Source organism: Brienomyrus brachyistius, unplaced genomic scaffold (genome assembly GCF_023856365.1).
Source record: "Brienomyrus brachyistius isolate T26 unplaced genomic scaffold, BBRACH_0.4 scaffold68, whole genome shotgun sequence".
NCBI classification, from domain to species: domain Eukaryota; kingdom Metazoa; phylum Chordata; class Actinopteri; order Osteoglossiformes; family Mormyridae; genus Brienomyrus; species Brienomyrus brachyistius.
Window position 1 is genome coordinate 514,113 of NW_026042343.1, and position 14,337 is coordinate 528,449.

A 14,337-nucleotide genomic window follows, 5' to 3' on the forward strand; every position below is an offset into this window, starting at 1 on the left:
AAGCCAACAAACTCCTACAATTTTCCCTCTCTCCCTAGAAATAAAACCACTAAAGCCTAAAGTAAAATATATAGCAATTAAATAGATGTACATGTTCAAAATAAAAACTAATGAAAGCACTGATAATAACACCGACAAAGACGTACACGGGATGTTGTAGGTTAAATACATTTTATTTTTGTTCAAAGCCATCTGGGAGTCTTTATATTCACGTAGCGCGAAGTCAGATAAATGCCGCTATTTCCGGACCTTCTCAGTCATCCATTCTTCAGAGCCGCCATTTCTATTACCATTCTGATCACTGAGGGTCGAAAAGGTATTTATATACAATCATTGGTCTGACTACTTTCTAACTTCCCCTGGCCTAACCGGAATGATCGAGGTTCGCTTGCATCGCTAAAACCTTTGAGTATTGCCCAGCCTCTCGCGCGGCAGCCCTACGCCACGTCCAAGGCCGGCCCCTGTGACGAAAATTCCGCCACAATCACCACGTCCGGCATGTCTGCATGAAGTGCAAAACCAGCCCTAAGTCCCTCACTGAGCGGTACATAAGCTTCATCGTCCCAGACCCGCAGCTTTCAGTATGTAATTCAGCCCTTTACCCCTTCTGCCTGCTCTTCTGCAGCTCGTTTCATCTTCCATCTGAATGTGTCAAGGCCGAATGAAAACAAAGCTCATTAAGCGGGGAGAAAATACTCAGCTCTTCAGCTCTATTACAGCAAAGAGAAAAATGAACATGAAAGCATAGCTCTGAGCAGCAGGATGAGTCAGTGAGGGACTTTTACAGGAATGATAGCTAAGGATAATCTGCCTGCTAACTTCCAAGGAGCAGCAGAGACGAAGGGTGACAATGGGATCGGGAAAACCAGAGGTCATGATCCCATAACTGCCTTGAACGTGTCCTGGACGAAAAACCCGGACCAGAACATGAACTCCAGGACTGTGAGCCCCTCGGAGGGCACGAGAACGGCTTCCTGTGGCACATCTCTCTAGTGCACATCATTCTGTCCAACCCGAAACCTGACCAAAAACCAAAGAGATTCTCTCACCTTCACAGCTGCGTTGCTCAGTGGCAACAAAAAAGCTGTCAGTACTTTAGCGTTTCCAGTTTATAAAAAAAAGGAGAGAAATTCCTCACTGTTTGTGTATGCGCCCGCGTTAGATGCCAGGGATATCATTCGGAGCGTGACGTTTCAGACTGAGTGATCTGATCTCGGATCAGGTGACACGTGGAATTTTGGGCATGGTTGAGTGTCTTGGTATATCTCCTGTCTCTATCTCTCTGTTCATCTCTAAAAGCAAAAGGAAACTTGTGGTCATTTAAACATGGTTTTACATCGTACCAACGGTTACCTTTGCCTTTCTCAAAAGGCAGCTCAGCATGAGAGAGATGCCCCCCCGAGAGAGAGCCCCCGCCATTGCATTGCCAGGCTCCTTTTTTTTTTTTTATAAGCCGTGGGTGTTTGAGTTAAAAGACGACATTCAGATCTCCAGGCTCCCTCCGCTTTGTCAATGTGGCCTTGGCCTCCTCGCTCCCGCCCTGCCACGGAGATCGTGGAGATAGACGCGCAGCAGGGAGGGACAAAAAGGACTGGGGAGCGGAGCGCCGGAAAAGGTGGCTCATGAAAAAGGAAGGTTTAAAGAGAGCTGAAGTGGAAGAGCGTGAAGGGAAGATTGAGAGCGTGTAGGTGTGTGCGTGTGTGTTGTGGGGGGGGGGGGGGGGGATGAATCACACGCAAAGCCTGTTTGCCGGCTCATTGGGGAGCTGATGTGTCGAGAGCGGTGGATGGGGCGTTAATGAGGACGCTGTGTGAGACGTGGTCGGGGCGAGCTGAGGTGTGAGTAGGGGCATGGGGGTGGGGGGGGGGGGACATTAGCATGAGGTATGCGGTCTGGCCATGTTCACGCGGTGCGTTCATGTAAGGCAAATCTGGGCGCGCTTTTAAAGACAGCTACTCTCCAACAACTGACACGCATTTGTGATTTTATCACAGTCAGAGGCTCTGGCCGCCGGGATGCTTAACATCTCAGTGAAACTCCCCCTGCAATAAGGGCAACAGACAGAGTGATAGAGATAGAGACAAAGAGAGGGAGGTAGAGAGAGATAGAGAGAATGAGAGAGAGAGAGAGTCTCTAGGGCAGATGTTCACGCATCCAGTGCTGACAACAATCCTTCACTGGAGTCAGACTCCATTGTGGTTTCCAAACAGCACCTTCGGCGTGATTAAGCAATACGTTTCCATGTAGGGGGCGAGGGATCGATGCCCTAAATGTGATTTCTTAAGACTGGAGCACGGCTTGACACGTCTGCCCATTAACGAGTCAAAGGGAGGTGCCCTCACTCGACAAGAAGTCCTAAGACCTTTTAACTAATAACGGAAGCGATCCATAGCAATATCCCAGCCCCGTCTGTTTATTGAAGCCTTATTTAAGGAAAGGTTAAGCTATCGCCAGGAAGAAAGCAATAGCATCGTCTTCCGGGGCCCCCAGGCTGGCGATTCTGAGGCAGATAGTCTCTCGCAGGTTAATCTGACACGGGCAGGCAGGACGACGGCATTGCCTTCTTAATGTGACCGCTCTGGGTCAATGTTCACCGTCCATCACTGTTTGCTCTCACACTCCACAAAGTCAAGCTCTAAATATATCAACAGTGAGAGATGGCGACTCACAGATGACCCCTGTAGGCCGTTCTTCCGTAACTGTGTCATTGCGGACTACATTCTGCCATTCTGTCCTTCCTTCAGGGACAGATGTACAGGCTAATTCCCTCCCGTCATCCTTCCTTTATGTAGTGAGACCAGGATATAACGGTAAGCAGCTATACTGGTTTCGCTCCATCACCTGTCTGGATCGCTTTATAATGGAAGAGCTGATTCTCTTCCCGGGAATATGGCCCTGTCCTGTCAGGATCCCCAAGAGACCTAACCGCTCCTCAGTAACTCAACAGAAACTCTGTGTCTTCGTGTGCTTGACAGAGAGCTCTATGAGATAAACCACTTGGACCATTTTCATAGATCCATCACTCTAACTGGGGTGCATGAATTTTTGGGCAACCTCCTGGGACGCAGATGGTAAATACATGTTGCTGAGATCATCAGTGGGTTTGCCTCTTGTTCTTGAGGTCTAAGCTGGACAGCTTCCCTAAGCTAGGTACTTCGGTCTTTAGATTGGTGGACTGCTAATGCTGCAGGTTTGATCCACCCGACTTCCATAACTGCTTACGCAGTACAGTGTCACGGGGAATCTAGAGCCAGTGGCCGGATATGAGGCAGGGGACACCTTGAGTGGAATGCCAGTCCATTGCAGAGCACACACACGGTCGGAGTTATGTGCTATTTTCAATTCAGTTAAACCACATGTCCTTGGAATGCAAGAGGAAACCGAAGCACTCAAAGGAATCCCACGCAAACCTCCGCACACACCGAGCCGGGGGTGGGAATCGAACCCACATCCCTTGAGATGTGAGGCCACCAGGCCACCAGCAGAGTCATGTAGAGTTATAACAAAAATGTCTGCAATCCAGGAAAGCAGAGTCCCGTTAGTGCCCATGAATCAACCCCCCCCACCTCCGTGCACAGGGGAAGAATCCCTTGGTCTTGTTACCCCCACCACAGTGGTCGTGTGGCAGGCTCATGGTAAGGGATGGGGGGGTCGCCGTTTTCAGTGCTGCCCTTGGTCTGTTCTCGTGTTGTGTTTCTGCAGCGTAGTCAAAAATCTGATCCGTGTTTGGGGGCAGGTTGGCTGGCGGGCAAACCGGTCCTGTGCTGCGCTCCGGTGATTAATGTGTCAGAATCACACCGTTTTACACCATTTTAAACAGATGTGAACGTCTTTTATCCTTCGCCGGAAATGACTGCACCCATTCAGTTATGCATTGTGGTCTCCGAACAAAAACATTTCCTTCTCTGAACTGAAGTCAAGAAGCTTCAGAAAGAGAAACATGCGAGGAACAATATTAAAAGAAGGAAGTGAAGGGGAAGAGACAGTCAAGCTCACCAAAGCTAGTGGCAACTATACGGTAGCTTGTCCAGAGTTTATGTTAACTTTTGGTATAGAGTAACTGAGATCGTTTGCTTTTGTCTAGTCCATCATCCAACTGGTCCAACTGGAACCTATTAAATTCCTTAAGCAGGAGGTTTGATTTGGAGGCTCCAGCCAGTGTGTGTCTCTGGCCAGAAGTGAGTTTGACCTTGTGACAGGCAGTTTCACAAGTAATCCGAGAATCCGTAAGGAGAAAAAAAATGCTGAAAACATCCACTGCTAGGCAACAGGAGCCGGACCATTAGAGCAGCAGTAGCAGCAGGGAATGGAACTACTCATTAAATAATACCCCTATGGCATTATGGGAGAAAAAGACAGCACTGAAATGATCACAACATCCTTGTCTTCCTCCACAAATCTTTTGTATCTGAATGCCATAGGGATCAGGTACGTCTTATCAAGGTGACAGATTCATCTTGTTCAACCAGTTCTCCCTTCAAACTGCGATGGTGTTCGAGAGCTCCTGATTACTATCCAATTATCTCAGCAACTGCACCTTGCTTGCTTGTAATAAGGGTATTTATGGTGGTTGGTACGGCAACCAAGTCACCATTTGAAGACAAAGTGATTAAATAAACAGATAAGTGCCCTTGGAAAGCGCCAAACAAACCATATCAGACCAGCATTATGCTTGTATTCAGGTTCAAGTAAAGAGCTACTTTTTGTGTAAATAATAACATACACAGTGGGGGTTGAATTTTAATTATTGCTTGTAATTATTGCTTGATAAATTGCTGATTGAAAAGTGGGAGGAGCTAAGAGTGTCACGGGGGAGCTGAGACAGTGACGAGGGCTAAACTAAACTGCTTCACCTGCACCTCCCTACTGGTGATAAATAACTGGTTCTTGTTTTTACTCTTGGGCCCCAGGACACACAGTTAGTCCCTGAAGACGACGGGGGGGGGGGCACACAGTGCCTGTGATCAGAAAGTCACACATTTGAATCCTGTGGTCAGCAGAGTGATTTCTCCACTGGGCCCTGAGCAAGCCCCCTCCTTACTGCTCCAGGGACAGGCTGACTCGACATTCTCAATTGTAAGTGACTTTGGATAGAAGTGTTTGCTGAAAATAAATGTAGTGCGAGGTTGGACATGGGCTAAAAATCAGCCCTGGACTTTAGGAGCCAAGAATGGAGGGAGGGTCCCCATGACCATCCCACATATTAGAAAATGCCCAGTACACCACAAGCACCTGTGGTCCTTGCCCATCCCTGTGTCACACGCATGTGTCACGTGGTGAGGTGTTTGCGCACCTCCGGTTCCTCACCATCGCCAAATGGCACAGCAATGCTAATGCTAAATAACGCCGCATCCTCCCCTGCACAGCCGATGGTCTTTCTGTTAGCCTCACGCTATTCCCTTTCGGCCATTAGATCGTTTTAACTTTTCATGCTTGCTTGAATTAAAGCTGATTTTTTTTTTCCAGCTACGCCCGACTTTTAATTAGATTATATGTGATGGTTCATAGCTATGAAGCAGGCTAAGGTGAGCGCTAGTCTCTGACGGGGGAGAAAGTCGCACTCCAGAATCAGGACGACAGCACGCTCAGGGGCTGAATTTTTTGGGGGGGGGGGAGCTGATGTTCCTGATGCGGGTGCGCTGTAGCCATGGTGAGCCGAACTGCGAATGCCTATGGTGGCCTTAAACATGCATGAAATTGTTTTTCCAGCGTGAACGGTAAGCCCGCCAGGCCCCAAGGATTTCATAATATCAATATATAAAGACTGCCCTGGTTATATCATTTAAACTGTGGAAAACTTTGCAGTCAAATAGATCGGTATAGTGGGTAGGGGGAATCCTTGTTGGATAGGGCTGTGGCAGTATTAAATTGTACCGTGGCTGGATATGAGGCAGGGGACACTCTGAGTGGAATGCCGTGGTAAAATACTGGTAAAGCAAGGGTTACTGGACAGGAAAAATGCTGGTGGCTCATTCCTGGCACTAACAGTCGTGGCCTATAAGTCTTCAAGTCAGGCTTTTTGGTGTATGTGTGCGACACAATGAAAACTTCAGAAGATGTTATTCGTTAATAACATCCAAAACGTTAACTCCTTTAACGTTAGCGGACCGTCCTCGGTCAGGTGGTGAGGATGCAGCATCAGTCACACTGGATTGCCCTTAACATCAAAGGCTGTTTCACTGAAAGGGACGGCAGCACATCACAGAGGGCCACCAAAACAGGCCCGATGCTTGCTGGGAGGCGAGTGACCGTGCGACTGGGTATTAGGACACGCTTTGGCGGTTTGGCCCAGGCATGTGCTCTTTGGCTGACAGGTGGCAGCGAGCTGAGTGACATCATTACTGCTGTATGTTCTGTTCACTTTGCAGCTCTGAAAGCTTCTCCTGCTTTTCAGCCTTTGGACCCAGATGCACAATCTGAGCTTTGGGTTCTGTTCAGAGGGCAAAAACAACCTTGAAAATGTCTTAGAGATACCTGTACTTCAAAATGGACTTTACTTCTATTTTTTTTTTCTCCATCCCTCTAATTGGATGTCATCCAATTGTCATCCCATCCCTCTTCAAAGCACTTATCCTGGTCTGGGTCACTGGAGATCAAACATATATAATTGGTTAAAGATCTGAATGATTTGAAGCAACCGCTTCTCTGATACTGATCAGAAAGGAGGCTAGTAAAACACGGAATGCTAAAACGTTCTCCGCCAGGCTCCTCAGATTCTAACTGTGATGGGACGTCAAGGTAGTCACTTCTCCTGGAAGGTGTCTGCACTGGTCTCCATCCTAGCGGCTTCAGTAGCCCACAGTGTGGTGACCTGCCCTGACTGTCACCAGGTTTCCAGGCACGCGGTGACCAGGTGACATAGGACAGGTCTTTGTTGGGCTCATACTTTCTTCATACTAAAGTTTAGTTCTGTGTTTTGTATTTATTTTTCTTGCCAGAATCACATGAAGGATCTTCTAGTCTCAAGGAAAGACTCATCGCCTGATTACTTGCCAACTGGTGTGTTGATTTATGTCTGTATACATCTGAGCATGTGCGCGCGCGAGAGAAAGAGAGAGAGGGACTCAAGCATGGCGGTTCGATGGGTGAGCAGGATTGCAACAGATGGCTACGGCAGTGGGAGGCCACAGCTAACATAACAATATATAAACACACAAAGCGCAGAGTTACAGAGTACACGCACTGAGTGGGAAGAAAGCCAGTGTGGAATTCGGAAGATTTAAGGGTATTTAATCCGCATAATTACACCTTCCCAGTAACTCATCAACCAATCAATTAATCAAGGCGTTCATTCATCCCTCTGTGACTTAATTATTTATCTATTTAACTAAAGTATTCCTGCAAAGACATATCTGTTTTCAGTCTTTACAGTCAGATGGATGCTCACCCAGAAGCCCGGGACAGATAAATCCTCTTTTAAAGTCTACAACGCTCTCCTCAGGATTGTAATACACGCTTTTGACGTACGTCCTCTCTTGCTTTTCAAGGAGCGATGGACACCTTATATCTTCCCCTATTTGCCCATGAATAATTTCTCCCACCATCAGTTTCCAATGGACTGTGGCAATGCCATATTCTAAAACCATTCAGACTAGCCCTTCTCCACCTCCCTTCTCTCTCTTACTTTTCCTCTTTTATTTTCTCCCGCCTGTCCCCTCTTTTTTCTTCCCTCTCTCCGTCTCTCTCTCTTTCTCTGTCTCTCTATCACTCCCCCTCTTTCTCTGCTAAGCATGCAGGTGAGCTTAATAACCAAACAAACGCACCACTTTAACTGAGGCCTGAAAAACTTCCCCAGTGAGTAATTTGTGACGTTTTCTTTAATTTATTTTTTTGATTGCTGGGGTGCCTCTTTAGGGCTGCTATGCTGTTACGCCGGCCTCTCTGATCTGTCTGGGGATCGTGACGTGCCGCTTCCTTATGCTACGGGCTCATTTGTTAGGACCAAAGCGGCGCTGCGTCTTGCCTGGGACGGCTATGGAAGATTCCCGTCAGAGCAAAAGTCGGATCTATATGAGTTTATTTTTATTCAGATGAGCTGCAGCTCTGCCGAATGTGGCTGACTGTGGTGATGTCTATGAAAAAATCTGTCAGATCTGTAAAACTATCCAGAGGAATGCATTTTAATTTTCAAAAATAAAAACATATCTGTTCTACTTATTTTTTCATCACTACCTCATTTCATTCAGAATAAATAAATACATCCGATATACCAGAAATGGACCTTCAAAGGTCTCATGAGACAAAAAGCAAACAGCTTTCTGTGCCCAACTGCACATGTACTTAATCAGGATTTATTGACTTGTCGATTGAAAACGTCCCACAGGTTCAAAACGAAAGTCAAGCTAGTGGGTCTACTTCTTCTGATTTGACAATAAGACTTACTCAGATACTTTCAGAGGCTCTGCACGTCTTCTTGGCAAATGCATTGGCATAACTGGCATTAAGAAATCTCCGTATGGAAACATCGTCCAAACAAACACACAGGCCAACTAATCATTTTGCCAGGCGTGAAAGGGGCGTGTAAAGCTTGTCACAACAAGTGATTACTGAGATCCGTAAGTGAACTGAGTGATACACCTGCATTGGCCTCAGTGAGGTTGCCAGCAGGGGGCGTATGAGTCCAGGTGGGCTGACTGGGTGCCAGTATGGTTCACTAAAGCCTTTACAGCTGCAAACTGTTCTTCTGTGCCTTGTAACACTCAGCATCATGAGAGTGGTATGATACGATTGTAGCTGTTTGCTGGCCTGCGCTTATCATTGTAATACATCCATCCATTTTACATAACCACTTATACACAGCCTGGAGCCCAGCCCAGACAGCACAGGACACAAGGCTGGGGAACACCCAGGATGGGATGCCAGTCCATCGCAGGACTCACTCTCACAACTGTACAATAAGAGACAACCTAACCCAGGTAGAACAAGCGGTAGGGCTATTGCGTTTCTCATGAAAACTACCTTTTCTTGGAACTAAATTACGGAGTGGAGTGGAAGACTTGGACCAGCCAAAGCTATTAAGCAACTACAAATAAATATCATATAATATGACAGGACATTGTAAGTATACAGTAGTTGAATTATTATATTATATTATAGATTACTATTTGCATATATTTTATGATAATAGAACTATCAATATTGAAGCTATTTATTTAATTTTATTTAGCCTTATTTCATTATATTCTATCCCCGTTTATGTTCACTGGCAGCTGGCAAATCCCGTTTGTCTCGTGAGGGTTATAGCGGGGGATAGGTGTTACCATGGCAGGTAACGCGGGAGGAACCTTCTGACAGGGTTACAGGGATATTGAAGCACTGACGTGCCAGTTTCACAAGGCGGCGCGGCTTCGTTCAGACGTTCGTAGATGCATCACTAGGGTAATTGCTGTACGCTGCTCAAGCTCAAGGTGGAGCATTACATTGGAGTCTTAATGCAGCGAGGGAGGCGAGATAGAGAAGCAGCCGCTGGGAGGGGCACGCGTGAGAGATGGGAATTTGGGACAATTCTTAATGCTTAATGTTTTCCTAAACCCTTAAAGTGTCAGTTTTATTTTTCACACTCATGGTTGAAGTTAGCATTATTTTGAAGGACAAGTACATGATTTACCGGCATATTGAAAACGACACTTGGAAAATCATCTTTCTCGGATATTAACGTTCTTGATACCTTGCTGTGCAGAATCATTTTAATATGCTTGTGAAAATCACTACGGCTAGACACCATATATAAAACAGTAGGCCTATATATTAATGCCGAAAGTTAAGCTTATCAGAGAAGCTCGGTGTAGGGCGCTGTTGCCCTCATTCCCTGTCACCCAACACCCACATACTATTGTGCCCGAAGAGAGCCATCCGCGCGCATGGATCCCCTTACTGTTCGTCACTTAGCAACTTATCGGGTTTGCTTATCAAGGGCTTCTTTACAATACACGCCATTGCCAGTAAGCATAAACTGGGACGGAAGGGAACCACAGCTCAGCTGTCCTCCCACCGCCACTATATGGAGGCACTTGAACGTGAACGCAGTGCCCCCCGTAGCAATGCCGTCCCGCTTGGCCGGTGCTTTATGTCCATGTTTCATTTATCTCGGTGCCCCAAGTTCAGTCTTTTCATTTCTGCACGTACAATGCATATTAACGTAATGGCAATTTTAGACATTTCTTTGTAAAGAACATGACATTTTTCTCATTGCTTCTAATTAAACGCCGGTATTACCTGTTAACATCTTCACGCATGAACAACATATAAAAGGTATTCATCCACTTTTTCTGCGTTGTTCATTCATTGGCTTTAATGTATCCAGCCTTTGTCTTTGAGCATATATTTTCAGTCTGCACTTATTTAATCGAATTTTAAATGATCACCACATACCCGATCAGTATAAGCGGTCGGAAGATGGATGCACGGATAGATGGATTTTGAAACGATTATTCTAAATGGGTTGTCAGGTACATGCGGGCCTCCATACAGCCGCAACCTTAAAATTGCCCTTTTAAGTGATGAGCAGAGACTCCGCGGAGCGCATGAGTGCGTCCAGCCAGCAGTCAGTCAGTAATGCAGCGCAGACCGTAACCCCGCACACCACCTTTACATCCTGGAGTAAAAGCACATGTCCTTTATGTCCAGGTTATGACACTTCTTATGCGGTGCCTTACACTGATGCTGGGGGAAAAAAAAATCAGAATTCATTTAAAAAAAATCGGCCATTTGTAAAGCCATCTTAATTAAACCGGGCGATATTAAATCTCCTGTGAGTATAAATATTATGTATGCAATATATATATATATATATATATATATATATATATATATATATATATATATATATATATATATATATATATATATGCATAAATATGTGTGTGATAATGTAAAAACTTAATTTTACGAAGAATCGTTTTTTAAACCAGAAAAGTACCTCATAAGTCGGGGCATTACAACTATAGGCATATACAGTTTATTAATGTGCCTATACATTGAGTTATAAATTCAACATTCACGTTATCCATATAGCAGTAAAATAATTACACACTACCTAGAGCTGTGGGGTCGCACTGCAATAATATTCAATAGCATGATGCCGTTGCCCTTTTAAGCCGATCCGTCGCCTTTTTACGCAGGACCTCTCGGAGTATTTTCGGCAACGCCGCCTACAGGCGAAAGAGGGCAGTGCGGCGGCGCAGCGTTCGCCTCTCAGAGCGAGGCTGCCTGTGCATTGGAAGCCGGCAGCACGTAGCGCTCCCTTCACGTTGGAGGCTGGACGCCGACGGCAGCGGAGCTCAGAGAGGGTTCGCCGGCTACGGCACTGGGAATGTTTGCAAGTTTGGGAATTTATGTATGGATGCAAGGATATCTGACATAAGGACGTGATTCTGTAAGTATTATATGGATTCTTCTGCTGATCCTTAACGTTGTTTTGGTTTAGAATGTTATTTAAGTTGGTTTGGATTGGAAAATGTTCAGTTTCGGAATTGATGAAATTCCCCTATCTTGAAGCCTTGTTCTTTTTTTGCGTTTGTGACTTTTTGCTCTTCTCTTTTCGTGTAGCGATTTTTAAACTGTTAGGGGCTTCGGAATGTTTTGGGAACGGGCAGTACGTATGTGTATATTTTTATGTGGTTGTATGTGTGAGAATTTGTTTCGTGGGAGAATAATGAATCAAAGCAGCATTTAACCCGGAGCAGTAAACTTTGCATTCCGCGCTCATCGTGCCGCAGTTTGGTCCGGCGTCCGTGGTCTCCGCTTTTCCCTGAAAATGTTTGCGGGAGTTGGCGTTTCGGCAGCCGCCGGTCGCCTCGGTGCTGCGCGCAGGGTCTCTGCCTCCGCGGCTCCCAAGGAATGCGATCATTTCACTGCGGAAACCCGGAGAACCGCCGCCGATCCCGACTCGCTTATTTGCTTATTTATCCGCTTAGAGCTCATCTGTTTTCCTTAATCCGAAAATAAGACGCGGCAGCGATAGTTAACCAACATGAGGTTTATTTGCTTTAAAACAATCCCAGGCATGCCGCTGCCCCCAAACCCATTTATTTTGGGTATAGTTAAAAACAACAGGGTGTGTTTTTTTAACAGTTATCAGCGGTATTTAATATATTTGCACCTAAATGCAGTTTACGTGTGGATTAATCGAAAACTGCAGAGATGTCAGTGTTTTATGATTTGTAAAAGCACGATGGCATGCGGAGTCTGGCGTGTCCAAAGACTGAACACCCACTGCCCAAGTCGGCATCTTCCTCGGCTACACTGTCGGCTTCAGTGTTAACTCCTCGTTGCATTCCCATCGAAATGTTATAAACTATCGCAGAACAAACAGGATGCGGATTTGGACATGCCTGAAATCGGTGTTTTTATCCAATCGCCCCAGGTTAGGCTACAAACTATTTATTTTTATGTACCGGGGGTGTGACTGGTTTCTCACGGGACCTCTTGATCGTTTTGATTTTTACCCCCCAATCAATGACCTTATTACTCTATTATTATAGCCTTATTATAGCCAGCAGTGGCCGTAATTTTTTGAACCTGCTGTTAATCACTTGTCCGACTTAAGCAGTATCGATCGACTTACTTACTAAATCTCTCTAGCATATTAGTGATTCCGTGGCGGTCTGGATCCGCGCGCAGACCGTGCATCCTCTGCCTGCCTTATTTCTTTTTGTCTCCTGTCGTCTTGGTTAATTTGCCTACCAAGTGTTGTAATTGGCATACCGATCGGTTGACTAAGGTTTATATAAATGTAGCTGTAAGTGCTTTCGGGTTTGATGAAATCCTGCGGTTATTCATTGTGAGCTTATTGGTTATTTACAGATCATAAAGTTGTATTATTGATTTCCAGGTAATCTCTGCCTTTAGATAGGTCATTAAATGTTTGCATATGTTTTCAACGCATACCTTGCATCGGATACCGTCTATTGAGGATTTCTGTACGGTGCAAGAGAAGAAAATTTTTAATTTACTTTTGCTTAATTGTGCATTTTAAATTTGTGACCTCTGCGATGGATGACACATATTAGCCTATATGTTGTACAAGATAAACCCGTATTACAGCAGAAGACACCAGAAAAAGTTAATCCTGGTGTCTAGTTTTTGTGATGTTAAGCCTTTGCGTCCCGATCTGATGCAGTTGGGAAAATGAGGTTGCACAGATATGAGCGCAAAGTGGCGGATCTATGTGTACAGGATTTGGACAGGGGCCACTGCGCCGACACTGTGGTTGAACTGGAGAGCTGAACCCGACTGCGTTAAGTGGCAGTGCTTGGAGTCTTGTACATTTTAATATACTAAAAGCAACGCGTTTAGTAGGGCGATGGATGCGGTCCCTGTGGAAGATCGGACCCACATCTTTGGGAACATTTGGATTTGGGTCAAGTAAAAATTCATGGGGTGCAATTTTATCTATGCATGTCTCTCCCAGTTGTACCATCGGCGGAGTTTTCCCACTTCCCAGAGAATTGGCTTCGCAGGGCAAAGCAAAACTGACTGGTTTATTGACCTAATCAAAGACTGATCGTCTTGTATTTTAGATAAATGTCAGTGTTATGAAACTTTATTTACGTATTGTAGGTATTAAAATCACTATAATTACATGGAATGAATAAATGGCCAAATACGGAGGGGATTTTCTACATCTAATCCCGATGTCGTACCGATAAGGCGCTCGTTAAAAATGAAGTCGAGTTACAAAAGGGATTAAACTGACAACTAGCGGTGTAACCATGTGGAACAGCATCTGACCAATGGTTGAAATTAAATTAATATATACAGATACTTAATGGCCTAGTTGAGTTATTGGTTTTGTAGCAAGTACAGACGTAGTATTAAATGCATTTGGTTTTGTAAATAACCCCTGCACATCTATAGTGAATCTTTTGGTCAATATTAAAGTAAGTCACTAATTGCACTTTTATCTCTCCAGGATATTAAGGACCCATTGAGTTGTGTGATGATATGCACTATTCTAGGCTTGATAAATGACTTTCTGCAGCTGTCGGTATGAACGTGGCTACCGTTTTAAAGCGGAACATAAGCAGATGATGAAATTACTTCAGTCAAGATACTGTATTAGCATACTGAGATGAAAAGTGCTATCCATCATTTCGGTATTGAAGACGCTGGATCCGGTATTGCCTAAGATCCCCTGCGGATGTTTGATTTAAACCTCTGCAGCTGGATGGACTGTGGAAGCGAGACGGCATTGTTTAGATGGTAGGCTTTCCCGCTGCTTTGTGGTAAATGATTTTGGACAGAAGACTTAAACACGCATGCAGTGGCTGTAGTTTATAGTCTGTCCGTATACGTTAGTCAGGTCCCTGTAATCCTACGTCGGATCCCTAGAGTTTT

General features: G+C 45.2%; 1 protein-coding gene across 1 annotated transcript in view; it reads left to right on the forward strand.

Annotated features, from left to right (window-relative positions):
* Positions 1-11,189: 11,189 nt before the first annotated feature.
* Positions 11,190-14,337, forward strand: part of LOC125725484 (plexin-A1-like) — a 137,402-nt gene continuing 134,254 nt past the window's right edge. Inside the window, 1 exon segment of the mRNA XM_049002420.1 lies at positions 11,190-11,374. The gene's annotated coding sequence lies outside the window, so the exon portion shown is untranslated.